General features: G+C 40.3%; 1 long non-coding RNA gene across 1 annotated transcript in view; it reads left to right on the forward strand.

Moving 5' to 3' along the window:
- LOC117871555 overlaps window positions 1-18,797 on the forward strand; it is a 64,110-nt gene that overhangs the window by 9,738 nt on the left and 35,575 nt on the right. Inside the window, exon 2 of the long non-coding RNA XR_004644276.1 lies at window positions 13,624-13,698. This is a non-coding gene — a long non-coding RNA (uncharacterized LOC117871555). The remainder of the gene's footprint in view (window positions 1-13,623; window positions 13,699-18,797) is intronic.

Below are 18,797 nucleotides of genomic sequence, written 5' to 3' on the forward strand. Positions count from 1 at the left end.
CAAGAAATTTACAACAGTTGAAACTGCACTAGCATGGGATATATATGACATTGGCGGATGGCCGCAATCTTTAAGTAACAAATTACACGACATTATACTTGAGAAAGGCCCTGTGAGACTAGAAGGTCTCGAATATCCTAAAGACATTAGAGGTAGGAAATTCACAGAAAACAATGACTACAAAAGACTTTCTAATGGTGAAATTGTCAACAGACGGTGGCTTGTGTACTCTAAATGCAAGGATGCTGTATTTTGTTTCCCATGCAAGATTTTCAACAGTTGCAATTTTAACATAGCAACCATGGGTATTAATGATTGGCAAAATCTTAGTCACAAATTACCGCAACATGAAAAGGCACAATACCTCATTGAAATTATGCACAAATGGTGTGAGCTGATTGTAAGGTTAAAAAGATCAGACAACTCCTGATACCCAAAATCAAAGATTGATGGAGTCAGAGAAGCAGCATTAGCCTTGTGTTCTTGAATGTCTATTATCTATTGTTGAATATCTATCGACAAACAATCTTGCTTTTAGAGGATTGATCAATTATACCAGCCCCAAAATGGCAATTTTTTGGGCCTTGTACAACTGCTGGGAAAATTTGAATTCAAAATGAACTGATCATGCTAATGAGTGGTAAAGTGAGAGACAAAATTTGTTTCATTGGTTCCTTTGGCAAAATATTTTGCCATAATTCTAGATTGCACTTCGGACATAAGTCATCAAGAACAGATGTCGTTAGTAGTGAGATTTGTCAACATTAGTGATTCAGCACAGATTCCAGTTAAGGAATCATTTATCAAATTTTTAGAAGTAGAGGACACTACAGGTTTTGACTTCTTCAAACTCTCCTTGATGAACTAAAATGAATGGGATTGTCCGTAATGAACATTAGAGGTGTTACAATAATGGTGCCAATATGAGAGGATGCATTTCTGGCGTGCAAGCTAGATTGCTGGCGGAAAATCCACAAGCCTTTTTTGTTCCGTGTGCATGCCACAGCCTCAATTTGATTTTGTGTGATATGGCCAACTTCTATAGAAGTTATTTCTTTTTTTGGTTTGCTGCAATGCATTTACGTGCCCTTTTCAGCTTCCACCCAACAATGGCAAATATTTAAAGCACATGTCAGTGGTATTACCATTAAGCCTCTATCTGAGACATGCTGGGAAAGTAGAGTAGAAAGTATAAAAACATTGAGATATCAATCTGAGGAAGTTTACAAAGCACTTGTTGCTATTTCGGAAGAAGCCAGAAATCCAAAAGCTAAAAATGAAGCACAGTTATTGGCCTCTGAAATATCCAGCTTCAAGTTTCTAACATCTGTCGTAATCTGGTATGACATTCTTGTTAAAATCTCAAGTGTAAGCAAAATAATGCAGAGTCCAATGATGCAGTTTGATTCAACACTTACCTTACTAAACAACACACAAGACTTTTTAGGGAAATACAGAGAAGCTGGATTCAAAGAAGCACAGGTTACAGCAAGAGAGTTTGCGGAGGCACTCGGTGTAGAACCAAAATTTCCACATCCGAACGAGACAAGAGTTTTAAGGAAAACACGATAAGCAGAATATGAAGGAGCAGATGAGCCCATAGATGATCCAGAAAAGAAATTTGAGGTTGAATTTTTTTAATGTTGTGAAGGACAAAGCAATATCTGCTGTTGATGAAAGGTTTAATACCTTACAAGCACACCATGAACAGTTTGGATTTTTGTATGACATAACTAAATTCAACGAAATAGGAAAACAACAGCAGCTAATGACAAAGTGCAAGAAGCTAGAGAGCCTCCTGAAGCACAGTGATAGTTTTGATTTAAATAGACTTGAACTATATGAAGAATTGAGTACATTGTCATCAATGTTGCCACATACAAAGTTGGTGATGGACATTGTACAATTTATTCATACCAGCAAACTTGTTGACATATATCCTAATTTGTATATTGACACTCGTATTCTACTGACAATTCCTGTAACAGTAGCATCAGGAGAACAGAGTTTCTCAGAACTGAAGCTCATTAAAAACTATCTCCGCTCTACAATGAGTCAGGAATGCCTGACTGGTCTTGCTATTCTTGCAATCGAACAAGACATCATGTCATGTTTGTCATACGATGACATTATTACTGATTTTGCAGCCAAAAAAGCCAGAAAGATAGCTTTTAATTAAAAACAAATCCTTGTTTCAATACCTCTTCATAGTAATTTCCAATAAAATGTTGATAAATTAAAAAAATTATATTATTTGCATCATTCTGTCAAGAAATCAGAATTTTTTCTATAGCACTACTTCTTTAGTGCAAGTATAGTCCATCAGCATTATAGTGTGCTTAATTTGTTTAAACTGTTTTTAATAAAGTGCATGTGGCAAGTTTTTCAATATTGTAAGCTTATGTTTGTGTTGCTAAGAGCAAGTGAGGCATGGGGCACGAGTTTAATAATACTGCGTAGGGCCCCATAAATCCTAAGGAAGGCCCTGGTTGAGGGAGCAGTAATGGTTAAACTAAGATTCTATCAGAGCTATTAAAAAGTGTTTTAAATATATAAATAAAATAAGCTGATTTGGATCCATCAAGTTGTGCACCTAATGCTTTGTACGTCTGCTCTTTCTTCCTAATTGTTACACTAGCTTGTGATCTTTTGAATTAGCTTGAAAACTCTTCAGAGCAGGGACTAGGTCATGTGGTTTGCACAGCACGTGATGCAGTGGAGTCCTGATCCTTACTGGGCACAACTGCAATACAAATAATAATTCACAGATGGGGAAAAGAGAGCAGAGAGAATTTAGTGACTTGCTAAGATTTTACAAGTCATTGTCAGAGATAGGAATAGAGAACCCAGGTCTCCTGGCTTCTGGTCTAGGGCCCTGTCCACTAAATAATGGGTTTTCAACCTGTGGTCTCAAACAAGTGCCAAGAGGTCACTATGATCCAGTCCTACTCATATTGTTATATGGGAGGGTGGTCAGGAGTGAGGTGCCGGGGGATCCTGGTATGAGAAAGGATAAGTAGCATTTTACTACACCACACTGCCTCCCTTCAAACATGTCTTGTTTTAATATTCTGATTTCAGCTCAGCTATCATGGTTAATGATGAAGCAATCATTACTTTCTATTTTTGTACCAATACAAATACATGTTCTGGCAAATGCTACCTTTTGTAGTTACTATTTTCATAAGTTACATGGACATTTAGTAAATGTTTCCATGGCAATGCAGCAACAATTTGTCATAGATGAAGGTTGGTTTTGGTATTCATAGACAAAGGTTCTGCATTTTCTTTTTGTTTTTAAAACCTTTTAAAATGTAACTGTGTAGGAGTATGGCCTATTATAATAACAAGGCTAGCACAGGATTTTTTTTATGCAAAAAAGTTCAGGTTTGGGGGTACCAGTTAAAAATATTCTATTTTAAAAGACTTGTGGAAAACACATTGGGGTGAGATCCTCAGCTGGTGTAAATCACCATCACTCCATTGAGGTGAGGCATGAGCCTTGCTCGCCTTTCTTTGACTGGAGTCCCAATATGAGTAAGGCCAAGCAGGGAGGGTGTGGTTTTGGGGGGAGGGGGGTGAGAAAGGGGAGAAGAGGGATTTATTCTTTCTTATTCCCCTGTGTGGCCAAAAATAAGAACTGAGACAAACTAGCCCACTGAGAGTTACACTCATCCAAACAAATTGGTCTTACAGTCAGAGGACAATTTCTGGATGCAATTATTTATAACCATGATGGTACAGGGGAAACTATTTGCCCAGTTGCCCTGAGAAAAGAATGCAGGCTGCTGATATTCTTGGGGGCTCCTAAACAAGGTCATGAAGAATGTCTAGAACCTTCCAAACAAAGTCTTCTCACCCCCTGCCACTATCAGAGTTAATGTTCTTCTGAAAAGGAGGCTCCAAAGTAAAAAGCAAAAGGACAACACAGGAATAAACTGGGGAACTTTGAAGGTGATTAACAAAGTGAACCTTGGCACAGTTGCTGGTAGACTTGGTCAGCTTAATAGCTTAGCCATTTTATGTATTTCATTCACAACAGCCAACACACTGCTGTATGTTACACAGATACACTCAGTTTATCTTTGGAAATGAACTTAGACATTCCACAGGAAATGTGTGGGAAACGAGAACTATAAAACAAACAAACAAAGGAGGGGAAGAAAAAGTCAAGTCAGGCAAACTGCAAAAAGAAAGATGCCACTCACTTTTGTGGCTCTGAAGAGACCTGTTAAGAAAATAGAGATACATTCTGTTCCAATACCTTTATAATAATATTCCCTTACATTACTTTGTAAAACACCTATACAAACAAATGATTGTATATTAGTCTAGGAAAACTGTATCAACTAGTGTGTAGTATTCACAGAACACAGGAGTCTGCTCATGTATTTTTGTCAGAGAGAGAAAGGGAGATGTGGTCCACAGAGAAGATCAAACTATAATTTATCTAGTAATTGTATCTAATGTCTCTAGAAATTTGCTATAATGCTCCTTATTCTAGTCTGGGAGTCTCCTCAGCAAATAACTAACTATGCCAAAGTTTGTGATAGGTTTTGATGCAGCTGAACATCCAACTGGGACTCTACTGAAAACACTAAGAACTAGCTTATCCCTAGGCCTAAAGAGGTCACTCAGTGGAGCAGGAAGAAATGAGGGGTTCCTTGTATTGCCAAATTAGGGTTACCTCTGGGCACAGGAGGGAGTGGAGAGAACAGAGTCTGCTGTTACACCCCTTAGTAAGCAAATGAGTGGAGGGGCTGAAAAGTGAGGGTGGGAGGCATAGGATGTGCTGCTGGCCCTTACTCAAGGCTTAGCCTAGAGGATCAATCTATTTCCAAAATTATTAGAGATTTAGGATAAGCCTAGATCTCTAGAATTGCAAGCCAAGCGCATTTTAAAACTAGATTACCTCCCCATCCATTACATCATCTTAATTCTCCTCTCTCACTTAAGAGTTCACTTTTTAAAAAAAAATGTCAAAAACTGATCACTGCTCAGTACACCACTTTGTTAGTACTAATACTTGCCTATCACAATGGAGAGCTGAAAGGCACACTTAATTAATACTTGTAAAGCACTCTGAGATCCTCAGATGAAGGCATCATACAAATACATAAAATTATTATCTTGCTGTTTACAATTTCCTTCACATTTTAAAAATAGTCATAATATCATCATTTTCTAACTATTACAGATAACTCCCTTGGTTGGTTGATTCCCACACTCAATGTATAATCTGAAGGGAAATATGAATCCTTTTTGAACTTATGTTGTGGTCTATTTGCCAGAAGTATTGCATTTTTTACAGGCCAGTAAGCTCAGCAAAGACCTTCAGGAGCTGTTTCTGTGCATCACAAGACATGTCTGTGTTATACTATTAATTCAAGACCAATTCATGCTGTCTCCATAAGCTTCCAACCTCAGAGATGCTGGAGCAAGAGACAGTAAAATAATTCAGAACTGGTGACATGCCAGAAACTGAGCTGCTTACGAAAAACGTCCAGTTCTTCTACTCCTATAAACAAATAAAACTTGCCACGTTATTAATGCTGTTTCTTTGTTTTGGTTTGGGTTTTTTTGTTTGCTTTTTTTGCCTTCAGTAAACTTAAAGTAAGGCTCTAAAACTGGCAACACTGTTTTTTTAAAGGGGCTGGAGCAATGCATACTGCTGTATGTAGTCATAAGATCTTATTTGAAGCCTCATGCCGAGGAATTGGAGTCGTTTCAGACTTCATTACACAAGGCAATTTGGCTCCTTTTCAGATCAGTTGCCCTCTTATTCAGTGCCAAATTTGACTTAATTCCTTTACTAAAAGGAAATATGTTGCATCCTCTTTTCAAAGCAGTTTTTCAAACCAAGTGAGTTATAGGTGCACGTGTTTATATAAAAAGGGTGTTTATAGTTTTGTCATCTCAAAATAGGAAGGAAAGTTTGCCAAACAATGGGATTTAGTTATTACGTAACAAAATATTAGGTCTCCGAGAACTTGTTTAAATAATGTTACCTCACCAGTGACAAACACCATAACCACTTCAAAAAGCCTCTTTTTATGGCTGCAAACCCCGCCCACTTTATAATTTGTGTGAGAGGTAGCTATGTTTACTAGACTTCTAGGTTGCTTTGCAAGGCAGCATGATCAATGTCTCATCATTGGATTGGGCGCCAGGAGACTTGGGCTCTATTAACAGCTCTACTACTGACTCACGCTGTAACTTTTGGGCAACTGGTTTAGTCCGTCTGTGCCTTAGTTTCCCTAGGTGTAAAACTGCGGTAATAATGCTTGCACATCATTAAAGTCATTTGAAATCAAGAGATAAAAAGTGCCAGAGTATTGTTCTTTTTACTAAACTTAGCTACAACTTCAGTGTAAAGCTAAAAGCTAATAGGTACATTGATCATCTAAAAACAATTTAACAATATACTGCATTCTCTGTATAATTCAGAGTATTGAAATGAAATATTTTGAATGTTAGCTGGTTGGGACCTGGATATGGGAGCAAAGAAAATCTTATAACAGTCTGATAAAATGCCTTAAAACAAAGTACACGTGACTAGTAAAATACCAAACACAGATAGAGAAAAGATATGGAAGAAACTGCAGAGTAATTTCTAACCCTAACCCTAAAATGAAGGGTGATTGATATAGCATTACAACTGTATTTTTTCTAAAGAAAATAAAGGTTAGTCCTGACATTAAATTATTTTCCTAACATACAAATGACTTTTGGATGTAAGTTATTACTTCCGCCTCCATTTCTGAAACATTGTAGGTACCAGTCAGAAGACAGCTACACAGAAGGAGAGAAAGTCAGAGGAGAAATGATGTATTTATGTACTGTACATTTGTGGGGGCATCTTGAGCAGTTGTGACAATAGATTGTAAACAAGTAGGTGGTTTCAGTCACTCCCTCCCTAGATTTATTTTTAACACATTATCTTAATCATTTCTGTGTTTTTCCTCTCAACTATGGGCTAAATTCAGGCCTAGTATAAGAGGTCACATCTGCAGTGACTTCACCAGGGTTGGGTTTGGCCCAAATGATTTTCCTTTGTATGTGTATCCTTGTTAGCAAAATATATATTGCTGGAATTCTAATTCTGATTCCTCAGTCCTTACAAACACAGGTATTAATAGTGGGTCAAATCTTGGTCCCACTGAAGTTGGTGGCAAAACTCTCATTGACTTCAATGGGACTATTATTTGGCCCTATATCCATAAAAAGAAAACACGTGACTGAATTAGGTACTTCTGAAAATAAGGGAATAATATCACTGGCTTGAGCTGGGCATAGGGCAAGTGGACACTGCCCAAGCTTTCCCATATGTTTCTGTAATGTACCACCACTTGAACGGCAAAACTCATAAGAACTGGTTCTCCTCTCATGCCAGTTTTACACTGGTGTAATACCATTTCTTTCAGTGGCATTAGTCCTGATTTACATTGGTGTAAGTGAGAGTGGAATCAGGCCTCTGTTGTCCAGGTTTTCTTCAAATGATGACCTGGCTCCCTGTCTGCAGGCTGGTCTGTGATCAAAGGTTTTGTAGTGTTAATGGAGAATTTCAGACTCTTTGGTCTGGGAGAGCCTGTGTTAACCAGTTTCTCTTCTTCGCACCAAGAAGCAATGTTTCCTGCCTCGGTGAACTGAAAATCCACCCATTGTGAGCAGGAGGAATAGGAGGTGGGTGGGCAGGGGACTCACTAGGGATCAAAGGAAGATGGGGTGGCTAAAAGGAACTGGGGGCCTTACTGGAGGTTGGAGGGAGGAGTGTATTGGGATATATTACTGGGGAAGCAGGAGAACCTCTTCCTACGGGGAGATGGGGGGAGTGGAAAAGACTGACATAAAAGGATATAATTCCACTGATGTCAATGGAGTTACATCTGCCTATGTCAATAATGATTTTACTCATACAGCATTTGTGTGTCTGCTAGTTAATCGGGGGGAGGGGTATGTTCTCTCCTTGGCAGATGTATGGGGTTCACAAGTCAGCATTGTGGGGAGAAGAAACCCTTAGCTATATGAGCTATTTCAGAAGTCCTGCTGGAGAATGCTCTCCATATGAATAGTTTGTAAATGTTACTGTTTGTAGAATGGGAAATATAAGACCAGAGGGAAACATGAGTTAATATAAACAAAGGCTAAATTACTTCCTCCCCATCCCACAAGCACAAAACTGCATCATGACTGAAATATACATGCTTCTCTGATAGATTCCTCCAACTCCAGCACAGTGGTTAATTTTTTAACAATTTCCTTTAATGGATTTGAGACTTTAATACAGTGGAATCCACTAACAGTCAGTTCTCATTGTCAGTTGCTAATGTTATGTTTTAGAGAAATCCCCATCTGTCTTCCAGGATGTTAATTTTTAGTTATGATTTCCTCTCCCCATTGCCCCTGTCAGCTTTTGAATAAATAGCAATTCATTTGTTATGTTTCGACAGCAAGCTACAAGGTTCCTTTGACCAGCTCTGGGTGGATTTCTTTCAATTCGCTTTTCGCTAGGGCCTGAACCTGAAAGATACTGATCAGTCTCGATGTCCACTGACTGCAGCAGGAGTTGAGGGTGCTCAGCATCTTGCAGGCTTGATCCCTAATTTTACAACAGATGTCTGAAATGCAGTCCTTCGAATAATTTGTTCTTCATTGTTTACTGCATTATTATTCTAGAAGAATAAGAAAGTTGGAAGGGAGCACAGGGAAAAGACAAGACATTTTTTCATGAAAATTCTCCCCAGAGCCATTGAAAGGAAAAGCATAAATTAAATATGTTGGGTGAGTTGATGATTTACAAGACTGAAAATCCAAAATCCAGTCCAGGAGTGCATCCAGTCTATTAATGTATGACTGATAGTTGTTACTACCTGACAGGCTAAGTGAGTTAAGGTTTGTCAAGGCTAATTCCCCACTCTAGCACTTCGAGTGCAGAAGGTGGAGGCCTGCAAGGATTCTAAAAATTAATACTGGCCGCTCCAGGCCTGTATTAAACTCCCAGGGTTACAGCTTTTCTCTGACCTTGGATTGGTAGATGCTGCCAGCACCCAAAACCCTTTTGAGAGCCCAGGAAGATGCACTTGGGAATTCCTTCCTGTGGGGTACCCTCAAGCCTTTTCACCCCCTCCGGGGAAGAGCTGAGAAAGAAGAAAAAATAAAGGAAATCAGCTGTTGCCATCAGCTAATTAATCAACATGTACACAAACCTCTTAGGGACACAAAAATCCAATCCTATTCTTAAAAAAAGGTAAATGTTATTAATAAAAAAAGAAAATACATCTGGGAACTCAGGCTATTGCTCGGTTTTAAAAGAGCAACTACAAGGATTAAGCACCAAGAATAGCTTTCTTGAGGTCCACCTTAAAGGTTACAAGCAAAACAAAAGCACCTGGGGTTAGCACAGAGGAATAAAGAGATAAATCTAATCGCGTCTTCCTAGATATTTCCTGATATACTTACATATCTAGGGTTTTAATGAGTAGTTTCTAGATATGATGCTGATGATTTTTCATACCTGGCTCAACCTTCTTACAGCATAAGACTGATAGTTGCCAAGTCCACCTCTTCCCAGGAGAACAACAGACAGACAAAAGGGGAGTCTTTGTTTCAATTTTAAAAAGTTCTAGCCTTCCCATTGGCTCTTTTGGCCAGGTGCCCACTCACTTCCTTTTACTGATGCATAGCAGTGAGACATTTTAATTCTTTACGGGGAAAGCAATTAGAGAACAGCTACTAAGAGGGATTTTATAGCTACTGGCTGGCTGGGTGTCCCTAAAAGGGACCTACCCTCCTCCCTTTATTTATCACAAGGTTAGTGACCTCAATCCAGTTCTTAGTGGAAAATTCTCCAGGCCAAACTTCATGATTACATTTGCTATTAATTGGCAATCTCAGAAGAAAGACTAAAGACTGAAAGGGTATGAAGGTGGCCACATGGTGTAGGGCCTGTGCTCCAAGGATAGAAATCATATCCGTCCTACTCAATGGAGAAGATTGCACTGCCTATGTGCAAGGAGCAGCATGTGATTGCATCTGCCTTAGGCACAATCTCTCTAGTGCTTTTTGAGTGAGAGCAGCTCCCCATTACCCTGCATAGGTCTGTAACAGCACTGCCAGAGCCTAGCCCTGCATGTATTCAGAATCATATCTGCTTACTTTAGCATGTAAGAACATAAGAACGGCCATACTGGGTCAGATTACTGGTCCATCTAGCCCAGTATCCTGTCTTCCAACGGTAGACAATGCCAGGTGCTTCAGAGGGAATGAACAGAAACAGGCAATCATCAAGTGATCCATCCCCTGTCATCCATGCCCTGCTTCTGGCAAACAGAGGCTAAGGCCACTCAGAGCATGGTTTTGCATCCCTGCCGATTCTGGCTAATAGCCATTGATGGACCTATCCTCCATGAATTTATCTAGTTCTTTTTGGAACCCTGTTATAGTCTTGGCCTTCACAACATCCTCTGGCACAGAGTTCCACAGGTGGACTATTGTGTGAAGAAATACTTCCTTTTGTTTGTTTTAAACCTGTTGCCTATTAATTTCATTGGGTGACCCCTAGTTCTTGTGGTATGTGAAGGAGTACATAACACTTCCTTATTCACTTTTTCCACACCAGCCACGATTTTATAGACCTCTAGTATATCCCCCTTAGTCATCTCTTTTCCAAGTTGAAAAGTCCCAGTCTTTTTAATCTCTCTTTATATGGAAGTTGTTCCATACCCCTAATTATTTTAGTTGCCCTCTCTGTACCTTTTCCAATTCCAATATATCTTTTTTTTTTTTTGAGATGGGGCGTCCAGATCTACATGCAGTATTCAAGATGTGGGCGTACCATGAATATATAGAGAGGCAATGTGATGTTTTCTGTCTTATTATCTATCCCCTTCCTAATTATTCCCAATATTCTGTTAGCTTTTCTGACTGCTACTGCACATTGAATGGATGTTTTCAGAGAAGTATCCATAATGACTCCAAGATCTCTTTCTAGAGTGGTAACAGCAAATTTAGACCCCATCATACTGTAAACATTAGTAAAAAAATAGTTTTAAAAAAAGGTAAGTTTTTACTGCTTTTTACTCCCAGTAGTCTTGCATAAGTAACATAGCCAAGAGGAAGCAAGCTGGATTCTATTTTTTTTTTCTTGTACATCATAAAAATTGTTTACTGAGTTTCAATCCATTATATCTGTGCAAAACCACTACAGACAATAGGACTGCACAGATGTAACTGAGGGCATAATTTGACCTGCTGGTGATAATGCATGAGAAAGACAGACAGAATCCAAACTGACTTTCAGATCTCAAGTTGAGTCTGGACTATAAATTAGGGACGGAAAGGAACTTTTCTTCTTACTTGTAAACTCAGCATACACTTCTACCCCGATATAACGCTGTCCTCGGGAGCCAAAATATCTTACCATGTTATAGGTGAAACTGCATTATATCAAACTTGCTTTGATCCGCTGGAGCGCGCAGCTCCCTCCCCCGCCCCCGGAGCGCTGCTTTACCACGTTATAGCCGAATTTGTATTATATCAGGTTGCCTTATATCGGGGTAGAAGTGTATATCATCTAACAATAATTGGCATGCAATTAAAATATAACCCCATAATGTCATTTTCACAAGGTCACCTTTTAGTAAATATATAGATCTGTACTTCAAGGAGATAGATAAGGTCTAATGCAGCTCCCACTGACTTCAGTGGGAACTGGACCGATCTGGTTATTGTTAAAGCTTTATTTATTAATTTGTGTTATTTAAACTTAAGGTATATGAGACTGGACAATAGCTAAAGGAAAGCAGTAGCTGTTAGTTGCATAATGAATATAAAATAACAGGGTAACTTCTGGCTCTAAATGGATGCTGCTGCGGCCTTCCCCATTCCACACAATTGGGCCAGTTCATCCTTGTTCTAGTCAGTAGCATTTTGCTACCCTTAAGAAACAGGTTTTGGAAGGCAGCTGGTCAAATTATTCTGGTAAACTAAGTTTCTTGCTACTTTTGAGGGGAAAACAGCCTCTGTGACTTTGTTTTTTCAAAAAATGTTTCTACAAGTAGAAAAACCTATCAAAATGCCTAACCCCGTATGTATCTTGCACATTCACTGCCTATGTGGACTGAGCACTGCTCAGCACACCATATCTCTCCGCCTGCCAACAGCTCAATGAGTAACACAAACCACTGGAATGTAGAACAAAGGACCCAAAGGAGAAATTTAGCAGAGATGAATAGAAAAAGTGGCTGAGAAGATGTGGAAATTATTTATTTGGCAAAAATCAAGTTAAAGTTACATTATTCAACTCTCCTGATGTTAATAAATTATTTTTCCAACAGGAAGAAACCAGAATCATGTTGGATGGAAGATAAACACAACACAGGATAAAACTTCAGAATTGTAGAGTTCTTAAAACAGAATATTCCTTTTACTGAAAACGTTGGAAATCTCTGGAGTCTAATAAATTTAGCCGTGAACTTAGATTTATAGTTAAAATGAGGGCTATTCTTGCTAATGGATTTTAAAATATAACCCTCTGCAAAGTAGACAATGAAAGGATAAATAGTACAATAGCTAGCATGAGAGAACATTTTGTACCAGAAAGAAGTTTATTGCACAGACTAAGTACTATATAGAAAATCCATAAAGACAAATCCCATTCAATTATATAAACCCAAACACAATTAAGAAATGCCCTTCTTCAATGTTTCTCCATTTCAAGTTTAGAGGATTAAGGGTTTTTTTACTTTTAGGGACAAATTCTTACACTCTTGCACACATTGAGTTTCAATGGGACTATTCATGGAGTGAAGTGCAACTCAGACTGAGTAAAGGTATCAGAATCTGGCCCTGAGCTGTATTGCAAAAAAATGCAAGGCATGTTTATATGGCCCAATTTATTCTGTACTGATTGAAGTAAATGGGACTCCTCGTGTTCTTAAAGGAGGGTGACCAGACTGTGAAAAAACAGGACAGGGAGTGGGGGGTAATAGGCGCCTATATAAGAAAAAGTCCCGAAAAACGAGACTGTCCCTATAAAAACAGGACATCTGGTCACCCTATCTTAAAGTTATACACGTGCTTAAGTACCTTGCTGAATTAGACCCTTCAATAGGATCCTCAACACCTCCAACCATTACTCAGCAACTTGCAGGATCAGGCCACTACTATGGGCCTAATTCGATAAACCGTCTGTGTTTGACTCCCAGTCAAGTCAATGAAAGCTCTGCATGTGCAGAGGGTTTGTTGGGATGAGCTAGATCTTAGGGGAACACCTACATAAAATGTGATTGTGAATTTCTGCTCTTCTTGAGAGCTGCTATTAATCTTGTAAATTGAGGCAATCCAACAGTAAGTATTGACAGAGTTTTGGTTCTTGTAATACCATTAACATTCAGCCAGTAACACCTTTGTATTGTAATAATCAGAGCAGAGAAGAGGAGAGAATGAATAAATTCAACAATCAAAAAAATCAAGGAAAAATATTCCAATACATGTTTTTTTCTCCTTTGTTCATTTAACAAAAGAAATCTGTCCTGAGCATCAGCATATCAAAACTGCTAAATCTTTTTACAGTGTTTTACCCTTCCTGCTTGTGTAACAAGAAATCTTTGTGACACTCTGCAGCAATCTGGTGTCTGGGGAATGCAAAGAAAGACTTCGAAATCTTCCAGAAAAAAGACCTCTTACTGCAAGATCCAGGTCAGCATTAATTATAAATTACTATTGCCATATAATGACTTTGCGTGGGCTATGATAGTTACTATCTTTGTCAAGTTATACTTTAGCAATTCCCATATCCTCTGTAGAGGATATTGGTGGAGGTGGGGAGGGGAGAGTCATGTGCCCACACTGTCCCACCAGGGGTTAAAGAACTGCTCTGGGCTCAGCCAGCCCCATCTCGCCATACCTGCAAGTAGGGTGACCAGATGTCCTGATTTTATAGGGACAGTCCCAATTTTTGGGTCTTTTTCTTATATAGGCACCTATTACCCCCTACCCCAGTCCCAATTTTTCACAGTTGCTGTCTGGTCACCCTACCTGCAAGAGATGCACAGAGTGTAGGAGGAGTTAAAAGGGAGCAGAACATCTTACTTGTGGGCAGACCAGGGAAGAGAAAGGACTCTATTGTTTAGCTCCTGAGAAAAGGGTTGAGGGAAGGCGGGATCTCTCCCTCAACAATCACCTGAAAGTCCCTCCCTGCAGGAAGGGAGGACCTGCTTCTATTATACCTGGAGAGGGAGATGTTTTCCCTCTCACCTACTAGTGCAGTTTATTTGTGGTAATTCCCTGTGTGGTGTTTATGGACAATCCCTGAAGGGGAGAGACTTGGAACTGACTTGGCTGAAGGGCCAAGGCACCAGAGGAGGCACCTGCTGCCCAAAGAGCCACTACCCTACGCCCGGCTGTGAAGAGGCACCCAGTAGTGACTGACCCCCTTCACAGCCTCCTCTGATAGACTGAGAACTCTGGACAATAGTGGGGTGGTAGAAAGTGGCCCAGGAAGAACAGCCTTAAGGTTCTCCTGGGTGTTGCCCTCATGGGGCCCTGTGGGGGAGTCTGATGAAGTGGGAGGGCCTGGACTCCCCTACCAAAAACCCGCTCTGCATGTTAAAGGTCCTAAGCCCTGACCACTAGGCAGTACTCCCCATGAGCAAAGACCATCACAGTCCCAAACAGGAAAGATGTTTATTATATTGTGAATCTGTACACTAGAGTAATTTTTTCCCCGCATTCATAGGCTGTGGCCTCTAATCCCAATAATGTCTAATTCCTAAGAAACATGATTCATTTGACAGGTCTAATAACTACCAACTGTAAGATTTCATGATACACTAGAACTTTGTTTGTGGGATTTGGCAATGAAAGTTGTAGTAGTTGAAAATGGATTATATCATTTACAGTACCAACACATTCAAAATAAAAAATTTATGGGAATGGAGTCCAAATTTAGGCTCCAGTCTGGCAAACTCTTACACACGGGTATGTTTACACATGCGAGTAGTCCAATGGGACTATGCACACGCATAGTTCTTCACATAAGAGTTTCAGGAGGAGGGCCTTCATTTCTTCTTCAATAAAAAGCAAAATGTCTATTTCTATTTCATGGAAAATACAATGGGTCAAACCCTGAAGTCCTTAGACAGTGGTAATTTTGCCTGGATGAGGTTCAAGAAAAAAATGAGTAAAGATTTCAAGATTTGGCCCACTAAGAGATGGGCAAAAGGGCACAAATTGCCGGTGAAACAAGAAATGCAGCAAACTTTTTCTGGTATTATTACAGATTAATACAGGTCCCAAAGAACCTAATGTGAAAGCTACTGTGTTAACTTCAATAGGAATAGGATCAGGGTTCTTTGGGTCCGGGGATTGACTCACAGGCTAGAGGAAATAGCCAGTGAGAGCTATGAATATTTTAAGATTTAGAACCACAGAAACTGATACACAGATAAAGTGATCTCAGTCATTTTGTAGAACAGGATGAATTGAGTACATTAACAAATCTGGAAAGAGATAGCATGAAGGGATCATTATTGTGAGAAGAAATAAATAAGATGCAATTAAACTATTAAGCATAGGTAAATCTAATGAGGATTACTTGAGCATCACAGATTATAGTTTGATCAGCTGAATTTGGAGATACAATCAGTATTCAAACAGACTGAAGGAAAGGGACAGCTGCATCTCACTTAGGATCAAATCTTACAGTCCTTATTCAGGCCCTGTTTCTTTGACACCCCTGTGATTTTCCTTGCAGTAATGTCAATCACTGGCCCATCTCAAGGCACAAAGTAAAAATAAAAGAACTACATTAAAGTTCTAGCAATGAGAATGGAAAACATTTCCCCCAACAATACATTTTTCACAGGTAAGCTTTATAAAATTCAGCAACAACATGAGATCCTTGACATGGCCGCCCGGGGGAGGAGGCGGGCAAATGGGGCAATTTGCCCCAGGCCCCAGGCCCTGCAGGGGCCCCCTGAAAATATAGTATTCTATAGTATTGCAACTTTTTTTTTTATGGAAGGGGCCCCTGAAATTGCTTTGCCCCAGGCCCTCTGAATCCTCTGGGCAGCCCTGATCTTTGATATATCTAAAGAGGCATTAGAGAAGGCGAAACACTACATTTCAGAAAACTAGAAATTAATTTGGCCAAGAAATTTTGATGGATGCCAAAGGGTTTGAAATATGCAAGCATATATATTAATAGATCCTTATGTAACATGGTCAGAGATAACCCCATAGATCAGTATTTACAAATACCCTTTGCCAAGCGGAGTAAACTAATACTTGCAATAAGTAGTCAAGAGTACCATCCTCATTTAAAATATAGGTGAAATCCTAGCCCCTCTGAAGTCAATGGGAGTTTTGCCATTGACTTAAATGGAGCCAGGATTTCACCCTTTGTGTTCTGTAAACTACAATATCTTAAAAATACAGATTATGATCAGATCTTTATTTGGAATGGGAAAGACCCATAAAGATAGAACATGGGCTCACTAAAAGGAGCTTTGGACTTGCCAAGCATATATTTTGTAGCCGCTGGCTTGACCTAGATGGGTCTGCTTTTGAGTCCTGCAGTTACCACCTCTCTATGGTTTCCTTTCAAGTTTATGAAGATAGTGCCTCTTACTCAGACTAGCCCAGTTGTTCCTATGAAGCAATTGAAAACAATCTATCTAATTTTGAAGCATACTAGGGAAATCTGGATAATGGCACAAACTGGGTAATGTGATATTAAAACTATCTTCTCAACTGCCAATATGAAAGGAATTCTTTTTATTGGTTGGAGTGGGGAAGGGCTGGGATCAGTGTCCTTGTTCAATATATTTACAATCTTATTAAAGATTGTCTAAAGCAACACTTTCAGGAAGTACCAGAAATTTCAGCAATTATTATAGCCTTACTCATGCTAAAGAGCACAAGTACTTCCCATTAATGGCCTGATGCTGCGAGGTGCTGAGTATCTACTATTCACTATAACCTGAGATGCTGGTTTCCACAGCCTGCTGCTTTTAAGGCTCCCTGTGAAAGACGGGAAAGCAAAGTTTAAGTGTGCTTCGCAGTAATATGCACTGTTTAAATATATTTCACTAGAAGGGCAGCAAGGGAGGCAACATTTAATTTGATATAATTTAAAATTGGGAGTGTTAGGGCTTGCCTACACTTGAAATGAACATAACATAAGAACATAAGAGCGACCATACGGGGTCAGACCAAAGGTCCGTCTAGCCCAATATCCTGTCTTCCAACTGCAGCCAATGCCAGGTTCCCCGGAGGGAATGAACAGAACAAGTAATCATCAAGTGATCCATGCTACAGTGGTGCTGCTCTAGTACTTCAGCATGGACACTACCTATGTGAACGGGTAGGTTCTCCCATCGCTGTAGGTAAGCCACCTCCCTGAGAGGTGGGAGTAGGAAGATGGAAGAATTCTTCAGTTGACCTAGTTCTGTCTATAGAGGGACATAGGTCGGCTTAACTACATAGCTCAGGGATGTGGATTTTTCACACCCATGTGTGACAGCTGCGCTGATCTAATTTTCTAGTACAGACCACCACACAGATTACCTCAGTTGTGACAGTTCATTAGAATTAATAGCAGAGTACCACCTAGAGCTCCAGCCCCATTGCACTAGATGCTAACCACCCCCTTTGCCACAAGGAGCTCACAATGTAAGTATACGACAAAAAATAACAGGTGGATACAAAAGACAAGGGAGAGCACAGAAACAATGAGACTATTATGATCAGCATGGTAAGAGGTCACAGCACACCAGATGCCTAACCACTGTCGATTTATATGTAAGGGGACTGTTGCCCCCTTACTAACATTCAGTGGGGGTGTTTTGGTTGGCTAGCTCCCAGTACTAAAAGGGGAAGGGTCGATGGAAAATGAGGACCCTGAGACTGACAGTCCCCAGGACAGGGCCGGTTCAAGGATATTTTGTGCCCTAGGTGAAACTTCCACCTTGCGCCCCCCCCCCCCCTCAAATAAATCACATACATTATATACAGTACACGGTCACAGAGTAACATGTTATAATTTAGAATTTATGTTTCCACGCTTTAAGTTTAGCAAATTTAGAAACAAGTTCCTCCAAGTCAATGCTGTGAGCAATGTCATGTTCCAGGGCCGCCCAGAGGATTCAGGGGGCCTGGGGCAAAGCAATTTCAGGGGCCCCTTCCATAAAAAAAAGTTGCAATACTATAGTAACATGTATTTGGAAATGTAAAAAATAACCAGTGAAATACATTCAAAAAATAATTTGTAATAATTTGAAAATACCCTAAATACATTATTTAAAAACATTAAAAGCTGTAATGGTATATATACATTTGCAATTACATAATGGGCTATTGCTGGGTGATGGTGATGGTTGGTGCCTGGGGGTGATGCTGCTGTTGCCCAGGGCTGGGTGGGGAGCTGGGCTCTGGGTTCGGGGGTGCCTGGCTCACAGGAGCTGGGCTCAGGGATGTGGGGAGATGGGGTCAGGGGGGTGTCCGGATCAGAGGGGCTGGGCTCGGAGCTGGGGGTCAGGTCTGTGGGGAGGATGGGGTTGGGGAGTTTCCAGCTCAGAGGGGCTGGGCTCGGAGCTGGGGGTCAGGTCTGTGGGGAGGATGGGGTCAGTGGGGTGCCTGGCCCCGGCCCCTTACCATGCCGCTTACCCCCTCTCCCAGGAGCCTCCAACATACTCGTGGGGCAGGGGGAGCCTCCGACATACTCATGGGGGCGCACTGATACAGGGGAACCCTTGGGCTGCCGGCGGCGCACTGACCCAGGGGAACACCTGGGCTGC

The sequence above is a fragment of the Trachemys scripta genome, chromosome 2 (assembly GCF_013100865.1).
Source record: "Trachemys scripta elegans isolate TJP31775 chromosome 2, CAS_Tse_1.0, whole genome shotgun sequence".
Lineage (NCBI taxonomy): Eukaryota > Metazoa > Chordata > Testudines > Emydidae > Trachemys > Trachemys scripta.